This window comes from Haliotis cracherodii, unplaced genomic scaffold, assembly GCF_022045235.1.
Source record: "Haliotis cracherodii isolate W230 unplaced genomic scaffold, xgHalCrac1.p SCAF_7, whole genome shotgun sequence".
Classification (NCBI taxonomy): Eukaryota; Metazoa; Mollusca; class Gastropoda; order Lepetellida; family Haliotidae; genus Haliotis; species Haliotis cracherodii.
The window spans coordinates 17,773,670-17,790,724 of record NW_027266330.1 but is presented as its reverse complement, the minus strand read 5'-3'; positions in this window follow the sequence as shown (position 1 = coordinate 17,790,724).

Sequence of the window (17,055 nt, the reverse complement as noted above, 5' to 3'; positions counted from 1 at the left end):
TGATGCCGATTTATAGTGTTTGCCCACTGAAATACCATGCTGTAGTTTGACATGAATGCCCCACTCAGACACAGTATACTGACTCCGAGCCGACCAGTCCTTGTTTTAGCCCCTTAATGCCGAGCGCCAGACAGGGTAACAACAAGTACCACTTTTAACGTTGTTAGGTATGACAGGGCCGGGGATCGAAACCATCTTCTGCTCTCTAGGCGGATGCTCTACTAGACCAGTAAGCGGCATTTATCCCTTTGAAACCATTGGTAACAGCAACAAATTGGAATGTGAATACGTTATGATTTAATCATTAATCATTATAATGGTGAAGTTGCAACCAGTCGGTCACTGAATTACGTTCGATAACATTTCTCAAGTCATCAGTATTTGTGTAAATCAGTGTCGTTGTTTATAAAAAAAACCTCTGTATTTTCCAGCATCATATATAATAAAAACAAAACCGATATGTCAGTTCAAATGGAAGGTAGCCAAGTTGTGCTTGATTCCCTTGCAATTCATTTGCCAGTTGTACATTTACCTACTGTGTCCATGGTCATAATGGGTTTCCGTTACCATGTTAAATGGAGACACCAAAAGGACACATGCTGTTGTTTACAGATTTGTTTGCTTGTTTGTTTAACTCCGCATTCAGCAACTTTCCTGCTTTATGATGACAGACTGTACATAATCGAGTCTGTATCAGACTACACTGTGATTGACATCATGAGCATCTATCTACACAATTGAGATACAATGACATGCATCGAAGTCAGCAAGCCTGACCACCTGATCAAGCATAGTTGCCCGTGTCAGCAAGCATGGGTTGCTGAAGACCTATTCTAACCCGGATCTTCAGAGAAGAGAAGAGAGGTGAGGTGACATTGGGATTAACATGGTGTTCAAGATTATTGCACTTATATAGCGATGTGTGTATTGGTGGCTGCATGTACTAGTCTGGACTGATGCCAATTTATAGTTCTAGCCCTCTGAGATACGATGCTGCAGTTTAACATGAATACCCTCTGACTCCGACACAGTATACTGACTCTAAGCCGACCAGTCCTTCTTTTAGCCCCTTACTGCCGAGCACCAGACAGGGTAACAACAAGTACCATCTTGTTATGTCTTTTGGTATGACGCAGCCAGGAACCCCAAACCTCTACGCTGGACGCTCTACCACAAGACCACAGCAGTGGTCGAAGAAAAGAGAGAGATGACACACAATTTCTTCTACAATGAACTCCACATGAAGGTGTTACAGATTTGGGCATATTCAACTGAAACAGCAGAACAACAGTTTAATACCGCACGCAGCAATATTCTAGCAGCCTGTAAATGTCGAGTCTGGACCAAACGATCAAGTGACTGATATTGTGAACAACAATCCAAGCTATCGCGTACATTGACACGCCATCAAGAGTCACAAGGTCCCCTCACCCAATCCACCATGTCCGCTACAACTATTACATGTGACCTATTATAACGAGGAATCACAATGAAGCATTATATACATAGGACATAGAAATTAATTAATTGATTTCCCATAATTATTGTATATTTTCTTCAGTTTTTAACAGATTTCTGAAAGGTGTTCTTTATAAACATGAAAAGATATATATTTAAACCTAATGAAAGGAGACTATTCAAGCCTTTGAATATCATGAAATATTTCATTTCAGTAAATAAAAAAATATTTCAGTGATAAGCTATACCAGCTTGCACGGGAAGTGAAATGACTGCCACTTTGATGGAACCATGAACTGACAAACCCAGGGTTGGTATCAGGGCGAAAAGGGCATTCAAACAAATGGTCAGCAGATCATTGAATAACTAAGGGATGCAACTCTGTTGTAGATAATAACACAGTCTATTAGGCCTCATCAAGTGTATAATGAATAAATGTTGCATGTGAATAAATTAGCAATATTTCAGCTATATCATGCATGACAAACTGTAAATAAGGAATCTGGACTAAACAATGATCCATGCAGTCGGGGCAGGATGATGCACAATCACACTTTGTAACCATCCAATCCTCATTTTGACAAGCTCAGGATACTTACGAGCTATTCTGCCCTGGAAACCCCATTCGGCCAACTTAGGGGAACATGGAAGCGGGTAGTGCCAGTACGAAAAGCCTCTTTAGTCTTCTTTGAAATGACAAAACACTCAAGAATTATTGCATCGGTTTAATTTGAGAACAGATCTGCACAATAGGCATTTAAAACCTAACATAAATACAAACTCAGACATTATATTAAAATGGAAAATAAATAATGATGACTCTTGTCCTACGACATGACTACTACTGTCTGCAAGCAAAGACACTCTTCACCTCTCCGAGATGACAAGCACACGTTCACCCAGTGAGGTATTTACCTCGTGTTGGGTTACTATGGTGATGTGAAGATCTGACAGATGACATCAAATACTAAGACACACGCGATTTGGTCAGAATAAATTTAGCAATGATAATGATAGACACCTCACTACCTACTGACAAGTCACCGATGTTCAAAAACATCACAAAATGTTGGGTAAGAGAAGTTTTTTCACAAAATACTGCATTTCATGTATTTAAACATTCAGGGTTAATGTTGTTTTTAAGTATGGGCGGCATTAGGTTCCAATTAAAGACGACCTAGTCTGTTTCATTTGAACAAGGTTTCCATGAAATGAGAAAGCCAAATAGTGACTACTGGACTGTTTGTAGAAGATAGCCCATTGTGTTAATCAGGGTAACCTTACTGTGTTCCAATGTAAGCCTTCATGTAAGAAGATGACCTTGTGTATCAGTGGTCAAGTAGGTCCTGAACAAAACGTCTACTCTGGTAAACTAAATGTTTTGGCATACTTTTATTGTAGCTGTCAGGAAATATTCACTTCTCATTGGCTTTCAATCCTAACAGTTGCAATTGTATGTGATCACAAACCTATTTCTATTTCAACACTGGGAATTCAACACGAGGCACAAATTGAGTTATTTAGTATAAGATGTCATCTGTCAATGGCTGAAAGGTAGGTAATGAAGGCATGTGGTTAGTCAAGAGGTTGTCGTCACATTTCAGTAGGTGTGCTGTAGCAAGTGACATGGCATGGCTGAACACCGTTACATGCTTATATATATATATATATATATATATATATATATATATATATATATATATATATATATATATATATATATACACACATTGTCTCAGCATCCCATATAGCTACATGGCACATGCCAAAAAATATATATATATACATGTTGGCATGTGCCATGTAGCTATATAGGATGCTGAGACAATGTCTTACCATTTGATATTTAGGTGAGAGGTCGGGTTTTGGGGGTAGAGTCATGTTTTTCTTCTTCTGTTTTAGGGTCTAAGATTATTTTTTCTTCTTAAAAGAGTCCATGTTTCACAACACCATGTGTGGCAAAACCAAGCGTGACGTTTTCTCCAAATTGACAGAAAACTGGTCATCTTGACATGTTTGTACTCACTGCTACTGGGGGAATACTTTCCAATTACTAAGATTGTGGATGACGGAGTTAAATAGCATCACCTTCGATGTAAACTGACAAGCAAACAAAACCGTTACTAAACTGACATAACATAGGGTGGCATCACGCATCATGTTGACATCCGACGTGTCATATTTAGTACAGCAGGCGGGAATAAGACAGTCAGCGGAATCTGACTTATTTGACCCGGAGGTGGGGATCTTACACACACGTGACAACATTGTTTGCCAAGTACCCAAAGTTCGCAGAGAATGTAAATATCTTTATATCATTGTCAATCTTCGTAATCTGCAAGTGTAGTATACAGTCAAAACGACAATGCCAGAAAAATGTCAAATAGATGCCGAACCAGATCCCATAGCGTGTAAGAGGCACAACAGTCGTGAAACCATGTCCTGCATCACTGGTAGCACCATCCGCCACTCACACAATTTTCATTAAAATAACAGGAGGTAGGCAGCTGTCTCACCTGGAGGTTAAGTTGACCTTTAGGCAGGGATCCTATCTACAAAATCATCTGCTTCTGGAGGGAGCGGTCGGGTGGCCTACTGGTTCGATTCCCGACATGGGTACAATGTGTGAAGCCCATTTCTGGTGTCCCCCGCCGTGATATTGCTGGAACATTCCCATAATCGGCGTTAAACCATACTCACTCACTCACTCACTCTGCTTCTGGAATTGACGTATCACCTGCATTGTGTATTTACTAGAAGACGTGGGTCCCACCTACATTTGAAGTTGACCTGTGGGCAGGAATATCACCTTCAAGTGTCACGGAGATATAAGTGAACAATTATTCCTATACTGATATTAAAGTCTGATTCTTTGTTGGTCGTAAAGTAGCCATGGTAAAAACTAAACACATTTGTATTCATTTTGAAAATTGTTACTCCCTGTATATCTCAGGGCACATTAAACATACATTTGTACCACCAAATTCTCATTAAAACTGTTATTAATAATTCTGACAACAATCAAGTTAAAAATAGAATAAACAGAGGTGTATCCAAACAAATTTCCCACACTCCGATTTGTGTCAAAGATATTCATTGACATGTGTATGCCGATGGGAGTATTTCGTTCGCTATACATGTATTACAGAATAGATCACTGACCACTGATTAAAATGATCCAAACATGTAATTGTCATCACCATTTTGACTTTTACGCTGCATGGTTTCGCCAGATATTCGAGACTGATTATTACCTGGGGATTTGAATTTCATCTGTCGAGTATGCCCTGTTTTGCGTTCTGAAGTTGGTACATTCGCTATTGAGCAAAACGGGAAACAATGTCCTACCAAAACACGTTTTATGATGGTATATGATGGTCCGGATGACAGACTAACATATACTCTATGAAATCCGTTTTTACACAATACAATTCTCCCTTCTATTTTCTATATATGCTACAGAACAGTCATAGTGCAGGTCTCTTCGGACTAGTACAAGCACCCATACCCGTGAAGATCCGGGGTAGAATAGGTCTTCAGCAACCCATGCTTGCCGTAAAAGGCGACTATGTTTGTCGTAAAAGGCGACTAACGGGATTGGGTGGCCAGGCTGGCTGACTTGATTGATGCATGTAATCGGTCCCAATGGCGTGGATCGATGCTCATGATGTCAATCACTGGATTGTCTGGTCCAGATTCGATTGTTTATAGACCGCCGTCATACAGCTGGAATATTGCCGAGTGCGACGTTAAACAACAAACCAACCAACAAACAAACAATCAGCCATGCAAACACACATGCGCACTCCCACGCGCGCACACACATGAATGCACGTAGCTACGTAAGTGCAATAACTTTGAATGCGACGTTTCATACAATTTCAAACCCGTGAAAAGATTACGGTGTAGAATAGGTCTTCAGCAACCCATACTTGTTGTATGGGTACTTGCGACTAACGGGATCGGGTGGTCAGACTCGAGGCGTTAAACAACAATTAAACAAAAATCATACAATTTCACGTCACACACCTCGTTGTTTGTACATAGTTATATCCTTCTACAGCCTGCGTGTAATTGCACTGACTGAAAATAAGGATCAAAAGTCAAGCATTCACATTAACGCCCGACTGAAGCATTGAACACAGTCGTCTGGGACAATGAGCTGGTGGGAGAGAGAAGGGGTTGTTATCCTCAATGTAAAGGGAGACAAATCTGTCTACACTACTGTACAGTACGGCGTCTACTCTGCTGTTCGGATGGATGTACCCATGCTTGTGTTTACTCTTTTATTCAATATGTCAGCATGCAGTATGTACGAGGAGTGTTGATATGATTATTCAAAGGAAAGATGTTCATATTTTGATGAAATCATTTCGGAAAGAAAATACAATGAATACGTATGATTAGCATGTTCTAAGTTTAAGGGCATTGGAGGATCCCAGGATGATACGCATCTATTAACTATGACAACATTGTGTCTCTCGTTTGCAGTGAATGTGAACATTTTCTTTGAGTGGTATTTAGTAGCTGGTGTTGTAAACGAGAACAAACAACTTCTTAATTACAATTGAGGAGACGTTCTGATGTAGTCAATGGTAGTTATCTAATAGACAGGAGAATCACCGTCAAGTGTAGTTATCTTATAGACAGGAGAATCACCATCAAGTGTAGTTATTTAATAGACAGGAGAATCACCGTCAAGTGTAGTTATCTAATAGACAGGAGAATCACCGTCAAGTGTAGTTATCTAATAGACAGGAGAATCACCGTCAAATGTAGTTTACCCTGCAGGTGTAGTTAAGCAGTGATTTGACCTGTAGGCAGACATATAGCCTTCAGTTGTAGTTAGGAGCAACATGTCGGGATGTCACTTCTCTTGCAGTCAACACATTACCGCCTCTTTCCGTTGCTCTAATAAAATTATATCCTCCAACGAAGTCCGTAAAACAAAGGTCAAAAGCCATCTATTGACTTCCCCGTCACACTGTTGCATTGTACGCCGTCTCCTGCTGTGTGACAATGGGCAGGTGGGAGAGAGAGGGGCCTCGAGTCGACAGTCAACACACACACTGCTTGTGGATGTAATTTCTCGATGGAAAGGGAGACAAATCTGTCAACATTATTGCAAAGTACGGCGTCTTATCTGCTTGTTGGGTCGTAAATATCTATGCTTGTGCTTAATCTCTTAGAATATAAAACTTGAATATGTATCATTTGCTCAACATGTAAAATACATCGTAAGCAACCCTTGATTTCTGGAGGGTTCACTCATTTCTATTCTCAACTCCCCAGTTAAACATTGAAATAAATCATATTCAGAACATTGAAAATATATTGACAAATCTTTGCTGTAAATGGGACGATAAAAAACTCTGTAAATAATTGAGACTTTTCTACGAAAATAAATAGCATGGCTGTGAACTGTTTTAATTTCCTGACGCATATACCACCTCTTACAACTGTCAAGTGTTTAAGGTCTGACTCATTGAATATACACCCTTCTTATCTGGACTGCTATCAGTCTGCAGTCACTGTTATTTAACTGTTCCGAATTTGTTCTATAATTGCTTACATTGTACATGAATCTGTCTAGGCATGCAACTTTGTAGCACTGTACACTAGTATGTGTTTTCACTTTGGCTCCATTATATTGTGTAAAACTGTAAGCATGAACTATTATGTTGTTGGCTATTGATGTAACAGTTAATGATATGCACAGAACGAGAACTACATTGATATTTTAAGCTCTATTATTCATATCACGTAACTGAAAAGATCTGCATAATTACTAAAAGTGACAATACCACCCATTCCATAACAAGAAATATATATATGGAATTGCATCGGACATAATTTTGGTCACTTATGTGTCAGTACGCATAAGTCGGTAATATATCCACTGACCAAAATTCGGAAGAGCTGTTATTTATTTAGAACGTATTTAACCATCTTTTTACAGGACGGTCGACATTAATGACGTTTAGGACTTCATCAATAGACTTCCACTTAACTGAATCAAATACTTTTCAAAGTTAATACGTCGCAGGTTTCAACAGTCTTTCTCTCAGGGGCAAACAGTTTTAGTTGGTTTCTCCAATTTTCAGTCCAATTGCCTTTTGATCTAATGCTAAAACCTTCGATATTTGTGTTAGTGATTTCATCTAATTTAGTTTTTGTTATATTTATGTCTGGAATTTCTTGCGTTTAAATTAGCAAATAACAATTAGTCCACGTTCATTTAGCAAACACTGTGCATCTTTGTTGCTTTATTTAGTTTTCATTTTGTGATATTATGATTTAATACTTTTACTTTTAACATTGGTAAAAGTGTTTCCCAAGACAGTTTTCCATTTAAGTTTAATACAGTAATGCTATCACTGTCAATGTATTTGGTATATTGCATTTCAGCTTTCGTAATTACTTTTTAGCAGTTTTGCGTATTCAGTATCAGTCAGTTGTAGTGTAAATCGATATCGTGAATGATCTAATCTATAGCTTGGGGTGGACTTTCGACAAGACAAGTTTCTGACGTCCTCGACAACAGAAATTAGACAGAATGATGGTTTGGACCGCACTATATGTATTATGTGGTGTGTGAGCGAAGGTGTTTTGTGAGAAAATTAAGTCTGGCGTTCGTGAAAACCTTCCTTACCAACGTAGTTATTCTCTCTGCGAGATCGAAATCAAAATTTTCTTTGAATATGAACTAATTCTGCACTCATTTGAGTGTCATTAATATATTTGTGTCTCCATATCATCTGTAAATTGTGTATCCTGTAAACAATATTTGTTTTTCTGCTCTTAAGATGTCTTAACACAATCTTCTTTTAAAGCTCGTTTTCTATTCCTGGCTATTCTAAATGTTGCAATGGTTAACGACATTATTTCCCTTCCAAGAAATCCTTTTGTTTAAAATACTAATACCCATCATCAAAGTCAAGCTGCTTGCATAAATTACACACACATCCTTACACCATCTTATAATTTGTACCGTCTGCGTGTTTCAACTTGTAAATAAAAGCGACAAAACACTTTCCATATTCATAAGAAATGTCCTTGTTAAATAATTTCCAGCCACAACCCCTTTCCCCTAAAAGTTAGTATCAAAACATACATGAAGTTTCAAGACTGGAAGGTTGATGATTCGAAATGCTGACTGTACACCCAAACTGATGATAATACTTACAACCTCACTGAGATTCCATTCATTCTGCACGCCGATGCCTTCAAAGCGAAATTATAGGTCAAAACTGAAACAACGCCAATTCCTGTGATATGCGAAGATGAAATGGTAAACATATAGTTGACAACTATCTGTGTTACACAACATACGTTTGCCCTGAAATAGTTTTGTTACTTCATTACTCTTCAATATTTTGATCAACTGTATATGTGAATCCATACAATGTTTTCAGCAAGCGTTTTTTGGATATTTAAATATGAGCATGGCTTTGGGTCCCGCTGTGCTTACTCCATGGCCCATGTGACAAACATTTACAATATATGTATCCTTTACCTGATAGCTGGTAAAGTAAAAGTGTTATCTTTAAACATAATTAAATGCATATTGTTAGATTCAAGATATGTATATTAAATACTAATCACAAATAATCAAGTCATTGTGATCCTCACGAGTTATGCAGATTCGCGTATGATTCAGTTATGTGTTAGAAATATTACATTGACAATTATCTGGTCATCTCCATTTTATTTAATAACAGTAACTCCAACGTATGTTTCTTGACGTCCCCTGAGGCGGTCGGGTAGACTGGTGGCTCGTCACGCCGAAGACCCGGGTTCGATTCCCGAACTGGGTATAATGTATGGAGCCCATTTCTGGTGTCCCCCGTCGTGATATTGCTGGAAAATTGCTAAAAGCGGCAAAACCCATACTCACTCACTCACTAACTTGACATCCCCTACCGTTTGAAATTCGATGCTCAGTGAAAAGCTGATTTAAAGGGCATGTCATTCTTTGTAATAATACAGTTAATCTATAAATTCCAAAACGATATTTACTCTGGTAAAGAATCCGTATCATATGGATGATACATGTTTTTTTATTGCAGATACTGGGGTAATAAAAGCACAACAGAGATACTTTCCCATGCCACTCTGCAGTATCGTCAAAAGAACCACCAAACTGAAGAGCTTGTGGATTATCCTCTCCATAGTCCGTTCCTGGTTCCTATCACAACAAAGGATGAAGATCCTAAATGTCTACAGAGATGGCGGGTGGGAAAATCATTCCGCATCTGAGGGAGAGAACATCCCGTCACTGATAAGGCCTACATATACATGTACACCAAGATTTTACATCCTTGTTTTTACAGGATCCTTGTTTTGTTAGTGAGAAGATATCAGAAAGAATGTTTCAGAGTCCATGTTTGTGTCAGATGGCTACAAGAAGTTCTATTTCTTCCCTGCGAGTGAGTGTTTTGACGACGCAGTCAACAACGTTCAAGCCAGATCAGGAATCGAATCGTAGGAGTGTGACAGAAGTATTCCTGTTGTGGTAGTTCTCTTGCACACCTGCATTTTGTTCAACATGTTATAAGAAGATGGTCACTGAGAGGGGTCCTCGCCATATCGCTCAAGGAAATCCACACAATATCGCGCGACAAAGCGATAATACGAAACACAATGACAAAACAATAGAATTAGACGATGGAGCGATAGTACGACACGACAAGTTGATAGCGTGACACGACATAGGGATAGAACGACATGTTATTGTGATAATTCAGTTCAGTTGAATATCCAACCAAGCCTAAAGTTTCATTCTATGACTTTTCTGGAGTTTGTACAGAATTGCAGCTTTTTAAACATTCTGACAACATGCACAAACCTGAAATTCACACGTGTATGGTACTATCCGGGGGAACTACATGCATTCTTAAAAGAGGGATATGTCCTTATAAGTGAATTTGTAACATCGTACCTCACAGTAACAATATCACAAGTGTTGTTTCAATTTAATCCTCTAGGTCACACTTACTAGCATGCAACAGTCTTACCTTATTCACCTTCAAACTCAGATCTGTACAACTAAGAATACTCTTTCACAGAATGTAGGCGAATGTATTTGTAATAATTCATTATACATGTAAGTGTTTTATGCGTAATGTTTTCCTTTATCATTCAAGTTAAAGTTCCATATAATTTGTCATTGTTGTTGAGTCTTCGCTCACAACAGAAAACGTTTTTCTCGTATCCTTCATTTCATGTAAATCTTGTATTGGAATTACGATGATTATTTTTCAATTTCTGTGAAATGACTTTTGAAGATATTGGTATACTCAAATAGCATAAAATAATCTAATGATTTCTGCCTTTATATTAGTAGTGGGCACTTCCTTTCCCTAGAAGACGTCTAATTGGTAACAACGTTGTAAATAGTGTTTAATCCTAGCCCGATGAGTTAAACGGGGTTTTATGCCTAAATATGTTTGTATCCTAAGCTTGTTTCTGAATTGTTTAGAATGAAAACGTTTCAGATTTAATTACCAAAGCAAAATGATACAAGAATCAGTTAATCAAGTACATTTAATATCGAAATGTGTTTGTGTCTTACAGAGATTTGACTTCAGAACACACAGTGAAGTTTATTTATGATGATATGTTCATTCATTCGTGCAATAGATTTGACAATCATGAGTGCTGACTCTATATGTGTTCGCAATAGAACATTTGGAAGAAATAAAATTTACTTACAAGACTAGTAAACAACAGAGTCATCAAGTGAATATTAAATAAATTGATTCACGATATGACAACATCAAATCTTATATTTGTTTGACGAAACAGGTTTAAAGCAATCCAAATTGTACAATCATTATCATAAAATAGAGCATGTTTGTATATGTGTGTCGCTACCCCTCTCACGTCAAATACATAAATGTATAAAAGTTTTAATATAATTCAAAATCACTATTATTTTTACATTATAACTAAAACTATGGAGCTTAGCATGTCGAACCAACAAACTATTGTATTTATTTTCACCCTTAGAATTTATGTTTACTGTGTTTGCGAGGTTACAGGCCGGCAAAGCCACATTTCGAAAATAGATAGCCCAAATTGATGTGGCTCTCGCGGCAATGGTTATGGTTGCGTGATTGTATAATGTGGCTCTGGCGGCTATGCTGTCAAAACATGCTTTGTGATTCTAACAGGTTACCGTATATAACAAAACAAGTCTTGTTTTCTCAATTTTTATACAACAATGATAACATATTCATCAAAACTTTACATTGATGAATATGAATAGCATATGAATATCATAATGGATTTAATGTCATTACTGCAGATGAAGGAGGTCGCCCACGTGGTCGCCCACGTGACCACTGGTATGCCACCCTTCCAGGTGAGTGTTGGTACGGTGGCCTTGGTTTTCGAAATGGTTCCAAATCTCTGGCATGAAGGCCCCTCCTTGAACTAAACTGGTTGTCACGTAGTCCATGAAGGCAGTCACTTTAGGGCCAGCAGGAGAGTCAGCAATGGCATCAAGCCACACATCATCCACTTTGTCACGAGGTACTAGAGGGAGGGCAGCAGCTCTTCTCACCAGCTTCTTCACCTCCTCATCTTCCTTATAGTCCATCACCAGACCTTCTTTCTGCACCACGCTTTGTAATTTAAATGTGGGACACTCATTTAAAGGTATCTCTAAAGAACACCACGCTTAGTAATTTAAATGTGGGACACTCATATAAAGGTATCGGTAATCAGATTAATTAATTACCTGCTAGAATAGGTGAAATGCACTCAGCTGAAAATGTGGCTTTACCGGCAATAGCCATTTCTGAAATGTGGCTCTCCCGGCTAGACACCGTTTGCGATGGGGCCCAGACAATTCCCCAAATCGACAACTCCAAATACTACTGCGTAAAATATTTATGCCAATTTGGAGAAAATTACCTATTGGATTAAAGCATGTAAAATGAAATACAAAGAAAACATAAACTATTCAATTTCAAGTTAAAGTCGTTAGAAGTTATTTACAAGCATATATTGCCCATGTGATTGCTCCCATATCTGGGATAATTGTACCAAAGAACAAGAATCAATCCTAGAAAGTTTACACGGACTATTTGTGGGGCGACAAGGGGTCATGAGGAACTTTACAGCGAAACTAACATAGCCAAAAGAAAACACTATTTCACAAGATTGAAAACATCTGTTCTGTTAGTGATTACTTTTAAAGAAATCGAACCAATTTACAGGCTAAAAGTTGCTGAACAGAATGCTATGCCAAGTCATTCCTTCCTGATATCATTAATAATTGGAATAGTCACCTGAGGATTATTAAACTATTATTATAATTGGACAATGTTACTAATATTCAGTTATACCAGATTTTGTCACATAATCCTTTATCGCCCCGGACTCGGCTGTAGTGATAAACTTCCATCGGCTTGAAAGACACATCTCAGATAACGCATCATGCATGCTCTTGTGGCTATCACATATACTGCATTTTTTTCACATGCCCTAACTACAATATTTTAAGAAACGATTCATCTTTCTGTTCGAAAGGTTAGAGTTTGAATTCAGTTCTTTATAGGGAACAAAATCTGTCAATTTAGCTATTTTGAATTTAGTCCCTATGTACATCCTACGTTCTTAAGAATTAATTCATAATTTAAGATATGTATTAAGTATTAAAGACTTAAATAGCTTTTCTGACTAATTGAATATTTTTCCATCAACCGCACCAAACTGTTGGCCACTCGTTTGTGTTCTGTTTAATTTATATATGTATTATATTTTTTAATATGTATATATATATAAACCAACACATATCAATATCACTTGATAACTATAACTTTGTTTCTGGGGCAGTTTTTAGCAATCCCGATTCATTTACTGAATAAAAAATATGTTAAAAGCATGAACAATTTCCCATTCACAGTAGGACATCTCCCAAAATACCACTTTTTTGTTTTTCTAAGAATAATTAAGAGGAAGTTTGTTGGGGAACATTTGGGATGAATGAATACAGACTGCCATGTTGTCAGAGTAGATCTGTAGTTCTTAACTATCACCGGGTGTGACCATGTAGACAGGATTTCATTCGGGTTTCTGATTTTGACAATTACTCCATGAGCATACTGAGTATTGGTGCTTGGGGATATAAAATGTAACAGTTTGTTATCAGAGTAGATGGATAGTGAACTTTTAGTACCAAGTAGATATGATATCTGTACGATTTATGAACCTTTTTTTTCTCTTTGTCAAAGGATTGTGGGTATATGTGTGGGTAATCCTCTCACGTTGATGGCAGAAGTCACTCAACCAGTTCATGTATTCTACGTCAAAGAAGACCAGAACCCTTGTGTAATTACAACATCCTCAGAATACCAATAACAATGAAATGTAGAACTTAACAAACATGACCAACATTATTATTTCATGTTAATCTTTGTGCCATGCATGTAAATATAGCTTTATAAACATATGTATATTTTTTCAGTTTGTTTGAAGTCGTGCATAAATACAGTAAGTTGCTTCTGAGATTCTTTAATCATGTCTTTTTAATGGTATTTTTTGTACTTTCATCCCAAAACAAAAGTTGCACTTTTATCATCAAAAGTGCAATAATATTCATGTTATAACCTATAAGTCAAGTTTTGATTTAATACGAGTTACGTATTCATGTTGCTTTGATGTTATAAAGTTGTTTCAGACCCATGGACTGACTAGGTTCATTACATGTCATAAAAGTGCCGGGACATAATGTGGTGGCAATTCATTCTCTAATCAATACCTGTCACAAAGGGACGGCCCGTTTGGGTTTGTGCTCTTGGAATGTGTTACGCAATATGTGTATTCACGAAACAACTTTCAACAAACTATTTACTTAGTCCTGTGGTGTTGGTATTAATGAACATGTAAGTAGATACAACACGGGTAGATGAATAGATGAATTACAATTCGTTCTTAACCGTGTGCGAAATACGCATAATGTCGGAAAGAGCAAGTGAAATCTACAATTACTGACTTCGTTCTTAAATAAATCACAACTCGCCATTTATACCTGTATCACTGTGTAGATTCTTTTATATTTTAATGATGTAAATCACGTAAAATACGTCACTCAACCAGTTCATGTACTCAAGCTTCATAAATACATAATCTTTACATGGAAATGCATCCTTGATGTACTATTCTGTATTAGATATATACTCCAGTACCGCCGCTGGTGGTTTAATTTATGAGAAATAAACATAATTTGGTTTGCACCCAACCGTGCGCGTGCTAAATTATACAGACCAACGAAGCTTTTCAAAAGAGAAATTAAGCAAACCAAATATTTATGAAATTGATTATTGCTAGGGACATATGCATGAACAACAAGTACTATAATCGGAAACATATTTACATGTCATATATGCACCCGGATGCTCAACATCACAATACAATGCTAATATTCAATATTTGTGTTCCAGCGAGTGAATACCAAATAGACAAGGACAAAACCAGCTCTACAGACACAGACTCTCTCAAAGGCAACAAGGTGCAGGCTATATAATTTGGATATTACTTACTCTGTTAAAGAATTGGCAACATAAGCAAACACTGCAAACACGAAAACGTCGTTTTTTCCGTATATGGTCAAAACGACGTTATTTGGACGCTTTCAAACCATCGTTTTTCCGTCCAAATAACGTCGTTATTTGACATCGGGATTTACTGGGAGAGAACGATATCATCAAGTTCCTCCCTTTCTTGATTGACATTGTCAATCAAGGAACAGCGTCTACCGGTAGTCCTACTTCTCAGATTTCATTGGTCAATTCTCGGGTGTTAGATTACAGGCCCGAGTTTGACGTTGTACTCGAAGCACTTAGCGGAAGTACTGAAATCAATCGTTCTGCGCATGCGGATTGTTTACTGCCTTGTCCATATTTTCCGTTCTGTGTATGCGCGATTTCGCGTATTGTTTCCACTATGTCACTACTATTTCAGAAACAATCTCGTGATAAGTTCGGAATCGTACATTGTCGCTTTAATTTATGGCACGTACTTGATCGGCACCCGTTTCCCATTAACTAATAAAATGATAACGGTAATAATTTTAGTCAAAATAATTAGAAAAGCGCAAGGCTCAGGAATGTCTGAGTATAGGAAAAGGATTTATACTTTCGAAAGTTAAATAATCGTCAAATACGCAAACGAATATCAACGGGCTTTTAAAACTTATTTTTGTAGAAGTTTATCTTGGTGTATATTGCAAGATATTATATGCATATACATGTTTACGATATTGCTTATTTTAATGTTTATTAACAGTTTTAAGGTTCGCCCTCCTAATTGACGGGATTCCACTTTCTCATTTGTACATGACATAGACATAGACATAGTTTATTAAAGTGTCACATGGCATGAAACAATAACAATACATCATATTAAATTTATCATACCATCCAGCCTAGCTAGGCTTATGAGACACTATTTTAAAACAGATATACACTAGTAAGATCATACCTAATAGAAAAATAAAATAGATTAAAATGTATCAAAATATACAGATATCAATTGACTAAGACATATATTATGTAAAACGCTGACTCCTGTTAAACATTTCATTAATAGTTGATACTAAAAGTTTGATTAACGAGGCGTCAGAGCTTGACATGACGTCAGTTAACACAGTAAAAGTCTTATCAGATGATTTAAAATCTAAAAGATTAACACGTTCAAACCTAAGATCATCATAAAAGCTACAATAAAAAAAAGAAAATGAACTTCAGATTCTAGATGATTACAAAGAGGGCACCGTCTCTCATGACGTGGCGTGGGCGGTTTGTTATAGCGACCAGTCTCAATGTGGAGGGGTAGATTACCACAACGTAATTTAGTGAGATTTCGTCGCTTATTTTTTGATATAATGGTTTGTAGATAGGGCTCCGGTCGACAATCCTTCTTAAACAGCCTGTAAGTGCGAAGTTTGTTACCATTGGGATTTCTCCGGTCATTCCACAATTCTGTAAACCATTTTTCTTCATCCAGTCTGCAGAGGCGCTGTTTAATTTGGGACACAATTCTCTTGATGGATGCGGGTGATATCAGAATATCCATTACCTGTAATTGTCCACCCAGTTTGAGAACACTACTGGCAAAGGAACCTTTCCTACCTTTAGGCCAGTTAAAAAGTTTAAAAGTAAGTATGTCACTTGGTGTTCGAGATAGTTTGACAAAATATCTGAAGGCTTCAACTCTCTGACAAGTAAGGCAAGTTTCCATCCCATTTCACCTTGTACTGCGATGTTTGATGTAGTTCGAGGTACACCTAGGAAGAAACGACATGCTTTTTGCTGTACATTCCTTATTTCCCTGTGTCCATACAGTCCCCAGATAGGCGCACCATACAATAATAAAGGCTGTACAGTTGATTCGTACAGTTTTTTGAAAACTGTGTCACCACACTGCCTGTACTTGGTGATAAGAGGCCCTGCTAGCACATTTAGCTATTTCCTTGATAGTATACTTCAAATTCAAATGTTCTTCAAACCGCAATCCTAAGTACTTGTATGAGTGAGTATAATCTAATAGCACGTTGCAGCAGTTGAACTGGAAGACTGAACGGCCCAC